The sequence below is a fragment of the Macaca nemestrina genome, chromosome 2 (genome assembly GCF_043159975.1).
Source record: "Macaca nemestrina isolate mMacNem1 chromosome 2, mMacNem.hap1, whole genome shotgun sequence".
NCBI classification, from domain to species: Eukaryota; Metazoa; Chordata; class Mammalia; order Primates; family Cercopithecidae; genus Macaca; species Macaca nemestrina.
Genome location: NC_092126.1, coordinates 137230579 through 137243313, shown reverse-complemented (window position 1 = coordinate 137243313; position 12735 = coordinate 137230579). Strand labels below are relative to the sequence as shown.

General features: G+C 39.8%; 1 long non-coding RNA gene across 1 annotated transcript in view; it reads right to left on the bottom strand.

Moving 5' to 3' along the window:
• The window catches only part of LOC105479593 (uncharacterized), a 106588-nt gene extending 95113 nt beyond the window's left edge, over positions 1-11475 (bottom strand). Inside the window, exons 1-2 of the long non-coding RNA XR_011620190.1 lie at positions 11129-11475; positions 5347-5415 (exon numbers count right to left, since the gene is read on the bottom strand). This is a non-coding gene — a long non-coding RNA (uncharacterized lncRNA). The remainder of the gene's footprint in view (positions 1-5346; positions 5416-11128) is intronic.
• Positions 11476-12735: the final 1260 nt, after the last annotated feature.

The window sequence follows — 12735 nt, the reverse complement described above, 5'->3', positions numbered from 1 at the left end:
GAGAGTGGGTGCTGGAATCATTTAGACATGGTTATGAGTATGGACTTTGGAGATGAGTGGTTATGAGTATAGACTTGGGAGCTCACCCAGCCTAGCTTCAAATTTCTACTCAACTGTATCATAGATGCTTTTCTTTGGGCAAGCTATTTTACCTCATCGAGGCTCAGTTTCCCCATCTGTAAAGTTCGGATTTAAAAAGTATCTGTGCCATAGGGTTTTAAAAGGACCAAAAAAGATCATATTCATCAAAATAGTAGCATGGTATTTGGCACACACTAACATCTCCATAAAAGTTAACTGTTCTATTAAATCACAATTAGATGATAGCATTCCAAGGGTGAAGATTATTGTCCTGTCTATCACGGAGCCTTACACTTAATAGGTGATCAAGAATTTTTTAGATAATGATTGCTCATTATTTTAATGGGATATTCAAGGCATTTTTCAACATTGTGACTACACACTTCAAAATCACAAGTTTCAAAACTAAAGAACGAGAAGAATAAAGATAAGGAAAATAAGGAGGCTCAGGGAAGCAGGCTTGGAAGACAGGCACACACAGAAATTTCAGAAGTCATCATTCTGTGAGCTCCAGCGTTGCAGATTCCTCATACTTCAGGCCAAAAGCAGTTGGCTAGAGTCTCTGTGTGAAGAGATAGGTTGTTGAGCAAGGATCTGCATGTCTAAACGATTCCAGGTTCTTGCCCACCGGAGGAGGTATCCTGACACTTCTCATCAACAATTAATCTGCATTTCCACACTCACACATTAGGAAATTTCTTCTCTCTAGGACATCCTATGCCAAATCATCTTGATTTGGACCTTTGAATGCAGTCAGGCCTGGAAGCATTTTGCTTGTAATTGGAATGTTGTACATAGTACTAGGAAGTTGGCCCAATGCTTTCATCACTTCTGGAATTTAACTCTCTTTCCCTGTTGTTCTACAATTGAGCTTCCCAGTATAGTAGCCACTATGCACATGTGCCTATCTATTTAAACTTGAATTAATCGAAATTAAATAAAATTTGTATTCTCTTCTTCAGTCTCATTAGCCATATTGCAAGTGCTCAGTAGCCACCTGTGTATTGGTCAGAGCAGATATAGAACATTTCCATCATCATAGAAAGTTCTGTTGGGCAGTGTTGCTCTAGGAAATAAGCTTAAGCATCATGGAACAAGTGATTCACATGATAAATAGTGCCATAGCTAGTTAAGGAGCAATGCAACTGTTATACCCCCAAACACTGTGCTGGTGCCATAAATTCCTTGACATGTGTCCAATGAAAATGTGGAGTCTAATTCTCCTTCTCTTGAATACGGGCCAAACTTGGTGACTTGCTTCTAACGAATTGAATGAGATGACAGTGATGTTATGGGACTTCTGAGGCTATATCAGAAGAGGCAATAGGGCTTCTGCTTGACTGTCTGTTTTTAAATGCTCACCTTTGGAACTCAGCCACCACGTTGTAAGAAAGCCCCTGCCATATGAAGAGGCCACATGAAGGTGCTCTGGCCAACAGTTCTTACTACAGTCGCAGCTGATAGCCAGCATTAAACTCTAGACCCAAAAGCCTTCTGATGATTCCAGGTTCCAGCCTTTCCTACCTGAGCTAATACCGGGTGGAGCAGAGATAATATGTTCCCACAGTATCCTGTCTTAATTGCAGAACCATGAGCCAAAAAATGTTGTTTTAAGCCACTGTATTTAGGATGGTTCATTACACACAAATGGATAACTGAAACATACATATTCTCAAAAAGTGGCACGTTTCATTTTAATGAAGTATCTTTAGCAAAGTATCTTTAATGAATCTTTAATGAAGTTCAGACCATGATGAAAGGATGTTAGCAGAAACACAAGGGTCCCTCTCTTCAGTACCTAAATGAAACATCAATGGTCAGAACATGAGACAAATAGAAAGAGAAGGAAAATTATGGTGTGCTTTTAAAAATAGAAACTTCTCCACCATCCAATTGCAGTAAATCTACTTCTAGCTAGACCCTTTCTCTAGCCCCCTTCTCATATTCTGTGCTTGTTCCCCAAGATATTAGAACCTCTGATTCAGTGGCATCTCTATGATCCTCTGTAGGGATTCTGATCTGGTTGGAAGAGGCTTTATCTCGATATTGTATTTGCATAGAAGTCTTGATGTTTTTAATATTACATTTGACAGTTAAAACAAAATGTCAAAGATTTCTAAAGATGCTTTTTATTCTTAATTTACCTAAAATTGAGAAAATGTTAATTGTCCATCATAGTTTTCTCAAACTGCTTTAATTTTAATTAGTTTTGGATTTCCACAAGAGTAGACTGAGGTGCAAGTAGCTTATTTTGAGGGTGTTGGATAGATAAACACAGAGAATGAGAAGACAAAATACAAGTATGCATTATCAAGATGTTACTACTGGAGTAGACTGGATACTTAACCCCATGGGACTGTCAGAAAAAGCTTGATCTACCCCAGAGGAATAAAAGAGGCACCATTTATCTCTTGGCTGCCATTTCTCGTGGATCAATTGTTGATTAGACTATGCCATGTGAGTGCCAAATGGGTTCCCAAGGGCATCTCATACCATGACACAAGAAAAATCTAAAGCAGAAAGAAAGAAGCATGCCATGGAAGTCAGAGATGCAACATGGTCACATTTCTCCTGCAGGAAACTGGATGAAGCATGAGTGGAACCAGTTGTCTTGAACTGGCTGAAATGAGAGGTGAGGAAAAAAGGACGTCAGAAGCTTTGAGATGGTACATGAGATGTATTTGATATAGTCCACCTCTTGAACAGCTCAGCTATGCTTTTGCCTTCTAAGTTCAAATACACAGTCTCCTTCAGGGTGGTAACCAACACAATCTCTGCAAAGACTTAGTGCAAGGGCGTTAATGAACCAGGTTATCATGTTACTTACAGCTGGTCCTGAGGCTGTGATTGATATTCAATAAATTTCTCTTTCACCAACCAGTCTAGATACCTTTGATGGTTAATTTTAGGTATCAACTTGACTGGATTAATTTTAGAGTCAACTCGACTGGATACCCAGATAACTGGTAAACGTTATTTCTGCATATGTCTGTGAGGGTGTTTCCAGTCCATGTTCACAAGATTAGCATTTGAAACAGTGGGCTGAGTGGGGGCAAGCACCAGTCAATCAACTGAGGGCCTGCATAAAACAAAAAGGCTGAAGAAAGGAAAATTTATTTTCTTTCTTTTTTGGAGATGTAACACCCTTTTTTGCTTGCCCTTGAACATTAGGACTCAAGGTTCTCTGCTCTTTGGACTTCAAGACTTGCACCAGCAGCCCTGCAGGTTATCAAGCCTTCAGAATTTTAATTTATAAGCAGCCATCTAAGCGGAAATGAACAGCCAAAGGAATTGCTTTGAAGCCACCAATCATAGTAAACACACTGTATTCTCTTAGTTTGCTTATTTGGAATAACTTTCAGCGTGGTGAAAAGGCATAAATATCACCCTTTGGCACCTGGGTGCTATTCACATTCAAGCGTAGTGTTCAGGTAGGAAAGTAAATGGATGTATTTTAGAACAATTTTCCACACTAAGGATTGTAATAGAAACCCATCATAGCAGATTACTTTTTGTCTGCTGTGTTCTATCAGCTAGGTTTGCTTCCTGTTGCAGTCACTCCCACGCACCTCATGCTGGCAGTTGGCACTCACCACAAGTGCATACCCTACACCTTACATTCTGCCTCAGTACCTTTTCTGGGACTTCTAGAATCTACTGGACCCAGAGCAAGCCCAGCTCCTGAGGGTGAGGAAGTTAATTCCCAGGGGCAGCCCTCATCCAAAGGGGGTTGGGGTGGATGAATGCCCCAGCCCATTTTTGGGGTAGACAATTCTGGAAAGCATTCAACACATTTCTCAGATGTCCCAGCAGAATCAAGCCACCATTTCTCAGAGTGGCAGTCTCAGTATTGGCTTTTGTTCCTTTCCTGTTCTCATCCTTCTTACTCCCTCACTCTCAATTCTTGGGATCAGCTCCCATATGAAAAATATAAAGCAGGCTTCAGGAAAAGAAAACTATCAGATATAAATGGGGCATTTCATGATGACAAAGAGCTCAATTATCTAAGAAGACGTAACAATCCTAAACATGTATGCACCTAACAAGAGAATGTCAAATACACGAGGTAAAAACTGATAGAACTTCAAAAAGAAATAGATGAATCCACTATTATAGCTGGAGATTTAAACCCCTTCTTTCGGTAATCGATAGATCAAGCAGACAGAGAATTTATAAGATATGGTTGACCTGACTAGCACTAATTAATCAATCTAATTTATGCTTATAGAATACTTCACCCAACAACAGCAGAATACACATTTTTCTCAAGCTTACATGAAACATTCACCAAGAGACACCACATTCTGGGATATGAAACCATACCTTGATAAGTTTAAGAGAATACAAATCATGCAAAGTATGTTCTCAGACTGCAATAAAATTAAACTAGAAATTAATAACAGAACAATACCTGGAAATTTCCCAAATATTTGTAAATTAAGCAACACACTTCTAAATAACACATGGTCAAAAAAAGAAGTCTTACAAGAAATGTAAAACCATTTTGAACTAAAATGAAAATATAACATCAAAATTTGTGAGATGCATTAAAAGCTTGGAGGGAAGTTATGCATTAAATACTTATATTGAAAAAGTAGAAAAATCAAAAATCAATAATCTAAGCTTCCACTTTAGAAAACTAGAGAAAAAAGAAAAACTTGAGCTTAAATAAAGCAGGAAAAAATACAGTAACAAAAATTAGGGCAGAAATCAATGAAATTGAAAACAGGAAAACAAAGGGAAAATCAACAAAAGCAAAAGCTGGTTCTTTGGAAATATCTGTCAAATTGACAACCCCTGGCTAGACTAATCAAGAGAAAAACAAAGAAGACACAAATTATTACTATCAGAAATGAAAGAGAGGCCATCACTACTCCATGAACATTAAAAGTATGATAAAGGAATTATACTTGTGGCATTTGTGAGCAAACTCTATATACACAAATTTTATTATTTAGGTAAATGAACCAATTCCTTGAAGGACACAAACTACTAAAACATACATGAGGAGTAACAGATAATCTGAATAGGCCTATGTTTATTATAGTAATTAAATTAATAATTAATAACCTTCCAAAAAGAATGAACGAAGGCCAGGTGGTTTCACAAATGAAATCTATCAACCATATAAGGAAGAAATAACAATTCCCCATAATCTTTTTCAGAAAATTGAAGTGGCAGGAAACACTGTTACTCATTCTATGAGGTCAATATTACTTTAATACCAAAAATCATAAAAGCATTACAACAAAGTAAAATACAGACCAGTATCCTTCAGGATCTTCAACAAAATATTAGCAAAATATATTCCTCAATCAATGTAATCCACCACATCTATAGGTAAAAGAAGAAAAATTATATGATTATATCAATTGCTGATAAAAACCTTAAGCAAAATAGAACTGGGGTACTTCCTCAATTAGATAAAGAACATCTACAAAACAAACAAACCTCCAGCAATCATCATCCTTAGTGGGGGAAAATGGGTGATTTCCCCCCGCTCGTATTTACACCATACTTGAAGCCCCCAGTGTAACAGAATAAAAAGCTAAAATAAAAGGCACACAGTTGGGGAAAAAAGAAACCAAATTGTCTGTAGACAATGTGATTGTCTATGTAGAAAACACGAAATAATTTTTTAAACCTTTCTGTAACAAAAAAGTGAGTATAGCAAGGTTGCAGGATAAAAAGTGAATATACAAAGGTCAACTGTTTTTCTTTTCTTTTTCTTTTTTTTTGTGTTTTTGTTTTTGTTTGTTTGAGACAGAGTCTCGCTCTGTCGCCTGGGCTGTAGTGCAGTGGCGCAATCTTCGTTCATTGCAAGCTCTGCCTCCCAGGTTCATGCCATTCTCCTGCCTCAGCCTCCCAAGTAGCTAGAACTACAGGCACGCCTGCCACCACGCCCAGCTAATTTTTTGTATTTTTTTAGTAGAGATGTGGTTTCACCGTGTTACTCAGCATGGTCTTGATCTCCTGACCTCGTGATCCACCCACCTCGGCCTCCCAAAGTGCTGGGATTATAGGCGTGATCCACCATGCCTGGCGGTTCGACTGTTTTTCTATATACCAGCAATGAACCATTGAAATTTGATTTTTTTGATTGCCATTTACAGTAGTATCAAAAAAAAACATACTTAGATATATATATCTTAAAATGTACAAGATCTATATGTGAAAAAGAACAAAACTTTGATATAAAAAAATCATAGAACATGTATATAAATAGGGAAATATTCTGTATTCGTGGATTGGAAAACTCAATTTATCCCAATTTGATCTAGAATTCAAAATTCAACAAAACCCCAACCAAGAGCCCAGCACGCTATTTTGTTGATATTGACAAACTAATTCAAATATATATAAAATGCACATTCTAATATGTATATATTAGAATGCATGTAATACACACACACAGACACACACACACTAAGGCAAAAGGCCTAGACTATTTAACACAATAGTAAAGAATAAGAACAAAAACAAAATGAAAAAAAACACACACACAAAGAAAAAAAAGAAAAACAAAGTTGTAACTCATACTACCAAATTTTAAGACTGACAAACAGCATGGTATTGAGGAAACTATAGACACATAGATCAATGGAACAGAATAGAGATCCCAGAAATAGACTCATGCAAATGTAGGCAACAGACCCTTGACAAAGAAGCAGGGGCTTTTTTTTTTTTTGAGATGGAGGCTAGAGTTCAGTGGCCTGATCTCAGCTCACTACAATTTCCGCCTCCCCGACTCGAGCAATTCTCCTGCTTCATCCTCCCAAGTAGCTGGAATTACAGGTGTGCACTACCATGCCCAGGTATAATTTTTGCATTTTTAGTAGAGACAAGGTTTCACCATGTTCTGGTCTCAAAAACCTGATTTCAAGTAATCTGTCCACCTCAGTCTCCCAAAGTGCTGGGATTACAGGCATGAGCCACCCAGTCTGGCCAGGAGTAGGGGCATTGAAATGGACAAAAGTTAGTTTTGTCAACAAATAGTCCTGTAACAGCTGAACATCTACATTGAAAAAAAAAATGAATCTAGAGGGATATTTTATGCCTTTCATGAAAAACTGGATTTTAGACTAAATGTAAAAGGCAAAAATAAATAATTTCTAGATAAAAATGTAGGGGAAAAAATCTAATAACCTTGATTTGGCAATGAGTTTTTGAGTCTGACACCAAAAGCATAATCCATGAATGAAATTTGATGTTAGATTTTATTAAAATTAAACATTTCTGCTCTGTGAGGAACAGTATTAAGAAAAATCAAAAGACAAGTAACAGACTGGGAAAAAATATTTGCAAAACACATTTAAAAGGACTTGTATCTAAAATAAAAGGACTTGTATCAGAAATATACAAAAAACTTTAAAACTCAACAATAAGGAACTAAGAAACCCAATTTTAGAAAGGTCAAAGAATCTGAACAGACATCACACAAAAGAAGGTGTAATAGCAAATAGGATACATATGGCAAATGGGCATAGAAAGAGATGTTTAATGTCGCATCCTGGATAGGATCCTGGATCAGAAAAAGAACATTGGAGGAGGAAAAAAAAAAAAAAACTAAGGAAATCTGAATAAAGTATGTAAAGTATAAAACTTTAGTAAAATAATGCATTAATATTGGTTCATTAACTGAATCAAATGTACCAATACTAATGTAAGATCTTAATAATAGGGGAAACCGAGTGTGAGGTTCATGGAATTTATCTGTACTAGCTTCAAAAATTTTTTATAAATCTAAAACTTCTTAAAAAATAAAGTTTGTGGTTTTTTTTTTCTTAATGAAGAAAATTGAAGCTAATAAAGTAGAGAGCAACATCATGTCAGTCCGGGTGGAGGAGAAAGCATGGGACTGGAGACTCAAGACCCCACTCTATTTGAGCCCTTTTATTAATATAGTTGCATGACTCAGCTTCCTGGAATTTCAGTTTTCCCATTTATTATAATAATGGTAGTTAAAATTTTAATAAAATTCATGAGATCAGGAACACCAACTATCTTGTTTATCACTATAACCCCAGTGCCCAGAACAGGTTAGACACATCATAAATATTCAATAATTATATGTTGAGTAAGGAGATGAATGAGGGAAGGAAGGCAGGAAGGCCTCCCCCACCCATTACTCCAAGTCATGCAGTCAATACTACATGAGGTGGGAACTACTGTTCTTCCCCATTTGGCAGCTGGGGCACTCTGGCTGAGAAAAGTTACATTTCTTGCCCACACACAACCAAAAAGCAACACAAACAAGACTCAAAGCAAATGGTCTGACACCAGACCCCACACACCTAACCTATGCCCTCCCTGTGCCCTTAACGTCTAGTGTAAGAACAATGTGGAAGGAATTTGCCCTTTCATATATCCCATGCTGCAATGCTTCTGTACCATGATGGACCCTCATTAGATTGTCTCTAGGGTCCCTTCCGTGGTACCAGTCATGGGACTCAAAAGAACAGAATCTTCTCCCCAAAGGCTCTCCCCTAGCCTTGCTCTGTTCCTATTTGCCTTCTATCCCATACCATTTATCTCCATTCAAACTTTGCTTGGATAAAATCACCTCATCCATAATTTGCCTTTCTCTGGATCCTGCAGGGGAGACAGAGACAAAGATAAATGTATGACCTCCACGTTCATTTGTATGATAGCAGTATCTTGTCCTGACATCCAGAGGTCTGGGCCTACTCCACAGGTTCAAGTGAAAAGAAGAATAAAGTGGGGGCTGGGGGTAGTTGGACAGGAGGCAGAACAGAGACTTTTCGCTTTAAACGCCAGGATGATTTAAAAAAGCAGTTCAACTCAGATAACATCAGAAAACTGCAGCCCAAGTAAGATCCCTGTGTTGGAGTTCCTGGTTTTTGTTGTTTTTTTATCCCTAAGTTCAGATCTAATTGTAAGATAATGACTCCACAGTAAGGTAAAACTCAGGGAAAATGTCAGATTGTGGAGGAGAAAGCTTTTATTCAAATTAAACATCTTTGATGCTAAGAAAAAAATACATATAGGGCAGATGTCAACTGCTATTTTATAGCAATCATCTAATTGTTAAACTCCTCCTTAAGCACAGTGCATTTCTTTTTCTGTTGTTTTGTTTTGTTTTGTTTCGGAAAAAGAGCAAAGACGAGTTCCTTTCAGCAAGGATTCCAAGCCAGTCATCTCGTGTGTTTTGAAACAAGCTGACATTTTAGTAGAAAATTAGGCTTTCAATATACTGCTCAAGATAAAAGCTTGCATCCTGTACTATGTAGTCCGTGAATGCTGTTCGGATTTTTTTTCTTTTTTAATGCTTTTACAGTTTTTAGCGGAACTGTAAGCACCACACATTTTTTTTCCCTGAGTAATAAAACTGGGGGAGATGTTTGCAACTCATAATGTTCCATAAATGGTTCCAAATTTACGGTTGCACTATAAACTATATTAAGCGATCCAAAAGCTAGTTTGTTTCTTTCACCGGTGCTTTCAGAGTCTATAAATTAGACAGTTTAAACCATGTAAACATCAAACGAATAGTCACGGAATCACTCTGGGACAAGATGCACACGTTGACTTTTCAGAACATTTTGTGTCCCTCCACTTCCAGGCATTTTAAAATAAATCATTGGTGGGGCCGGACGCGGTGGCTCACGCCTGTAATCCCAGCACTTTGGGAGGCCGAGGCGGGTGGATCACGAGGTCAGGAAATCGAGACCATCCTGGCTAACACGGTGAAACCCCGTCTCTACTAAAAACTACAAAAAATTGGCTGGGCATGGTGGCGGGCGCCTGTAGTCCCAGCTACTCGGGAGGCTGAGGCAGGAGAATGGCGCGAACCCAGGAGGCGGAGCTTGCAGCGAGCCAAGATCGCGCCACTGCACTCCAGCCTGGGTGACCGACCGAGCGAGACTCCGTCTCAAAAATCAATCAATCAATCAATCATTGGTGGAATGGAGTCAAAGTCCCTGCCTCAAAAGGAACCCAACAGGCAACTGGATTCTGATGTCAGATTCCAACCAACAAAGATGAGAAAGATGACCCACATGGTTGAGAAGGCTTATCAAGTGACAACTGCTTTGCCCTCACGAGACAACTCTGCCTTTCCATCAGAACCCTTCTTTACACAAGACCTAAGGCGGCCTTGCAGAAATTGCTAGAAAATCACATTATTATTACTGTTACTATTTTTATTGAAATTGTGTAAGGTCCAGGTACTATGTTAAACATAACACATGAATTATTCATACTAGTCTCACAACCTTATGAAGATTATTAGATGGGGCAAGTGAGGCTCAGGTTAACTTAACGAAATTACCTGGTTCAAGGTAAAACAGCCAAGTCTTTGGGCACCCAAAGCTAAGCCATTGGCTTTGGGTTTATAAATGCTTATTTCTAGACAATTATTTTGAGCCTAAGCAGGTAATAAAATGCCTTGAGTCAGGCTTGTGTGCATTGTATCATGCACTACTAATTCTGTTTAGCCAAAATAAGAGCAGTAATCATAAGGATGAGAAGGAAGAGGTACTGTCATCACCTTTAATATTGAGTGATTACTGCATGCCAGGCACTGTGCTAGGCACAGTTCATGAAAGTTTTTGTTTGCTCTTATCATAGCCCTCAGAAGTAGACTCCATTAGCGCCTCCATTTTGCAGATGAGAAGCCTGAGGCTTAGACAGGTAAAGTAGATTTCCTAAGCCACATGACTAAGAGTCTGAACTGTGGCTTGAAACCGTATTGAACTATGAGACCCATTCCCTTTCTACTGCACCAAGCTGTCAATACCATCTTTGCAAAAATGACAGGATTAGAAGCTTAAACATTTATCAGGTCTATGCTGAAACCCAAGTCCTCTTCTAACTTTTTAATCTGTTGTGCATGATAAAACAGGACCAGAAAGCCCTAGTATTCAGGCCATACCCTTTGCCATCCTGACCTCCTCCTACCCAAGTCATAAAGAGAACCTTCTAAGTCCAAGTCATGGTCACATTTATCCTTTTTACTGAAAGCCCATTGCCCTGTTTTGTTTATTCGTTTGTTTTTAAAAATATCATTGAAAAACACAAATCTCACCTTTCAAATCATGTGTAAAACAAGTCCCCATTTTCCTTTCTTATCCTGCTGTGTCCGGAATTGGTGGGTTCTTGGTCTCACTGACTTCAAGAATGAAGCCGTGGACCCTCGAGGTGAGTGTTACGGTTCTTAAAAATGGTGTGTCTGGAGTTTGTTCCTTCTGATGTTCAGACGTGTTCAGAGTTTCTTCCTTCTGGTGGGTTCGTGGTCTCGCTGATTTCAGCAGTGAAGCTCCATACCTTTATGGTTGAGTGTTACAGTTCTTAAGGTGGCATGGACCCCAAGAATAAGCAGCAGCAAAATATACTGCAAACAGTGATGAAAGAACAAAGCTTCACAACGTGAAAGTGAACCCGAAGGTCGCCACTTGTGGCGCGGCCAGCCTGCTTTTATTCCTTTATATGACCCCACCCACATCCTGTTGACTGGTCCATTTTACAGAGAGTTGATTGGTCTGTTTTACAGACAGCTGATTGATCTGTTTTACAGAGAGTTGATTGGTCCATTTTGACAGAGTGCTGATTGGTGCATTTACAATCCCTGAGCTAGACACAGAGTGCTGATTAGTGTATTTACAATCCTTTAGCTAGACACAGAATGCTGATTGGTGCATATACAGTCCTCCAGCTAGACATAAAAGTTCTCCAAGTCCCCACCCGAGTCAGGAGCCCAGCTGGCTTGCCTAGTAGATCCCGCACCAGGGTCGTGGGCGGACTGCACTCCAGTCCCATGCTGTGCACCTGCACTCCTCAGGCCTTGGGTGGTGGATGGAACCAGGCACCTTGGTGCAGGGGGCGGCAGTCGTCAGGGAGGCTTGGGCCACACAGGAGCCCAAGGCAGTGGTGGGTTGGGGAGGCTCAGGCATGGCGGGCTGTAGGTCCCAAGCCCTGCCCCGTGGGGAGAGAGCTGAGGCCCAGCGAGAATTCTAGTGCAGCACCAGTGGGCCGGCACTGCTGGGGGACCTGGCGCACCCTCTGCAGGTGCTGACCCTGGTGCTAAGCCCCTCACTGCCAGGGGCAGCGGCGCCAGCAGGCAGCTCCGAGTGCAGGGCCCGCCAAGTGCACACCCACCTGGAACTTGTGCTAGCCCAGGAGCCTCTCCCTCCACACCTCCCTGTAAGCAGAGAGAGCCAGCTCCAGCCTCGGCCAGCCCAGAGAGGGGCTCCCACTGTGCTGTGGTGGGCTGAAGGGGCTCCTCAAGTGCCGCCAGAGTGGATGTTGAGGCCGAGGAGGCTCCGAGAGCAAGGGCCGCTAGCATGTTGTCACCTCTCACTGCTACAGTGGACATTTGTTGTTTTTGCCTCTCCATCATCCCTTCCCCTTATTTCTGGTAACAGAAACTTAATTTGCATTTATAGAATAACCCTGGCCCACTTCTCAATCCATGTCTCAAAAAAAATAGAGACATATTCGTGACAACTTTATTTTAGCACTTCAATCCATTCTTATTTGAAATTAATTGCTTTTCTGCTACATGATCCAGTAGATTCCCCTTTTTGTTTAAGCCAGTTTTATATGGGTTTTGCTGTTTATAAGCAATATAGTCCTGAGCCTTCCCAAGCCATAGTTTCAAGCCTAAGTCACAATTTCAACTGAAAGTTTGAAATT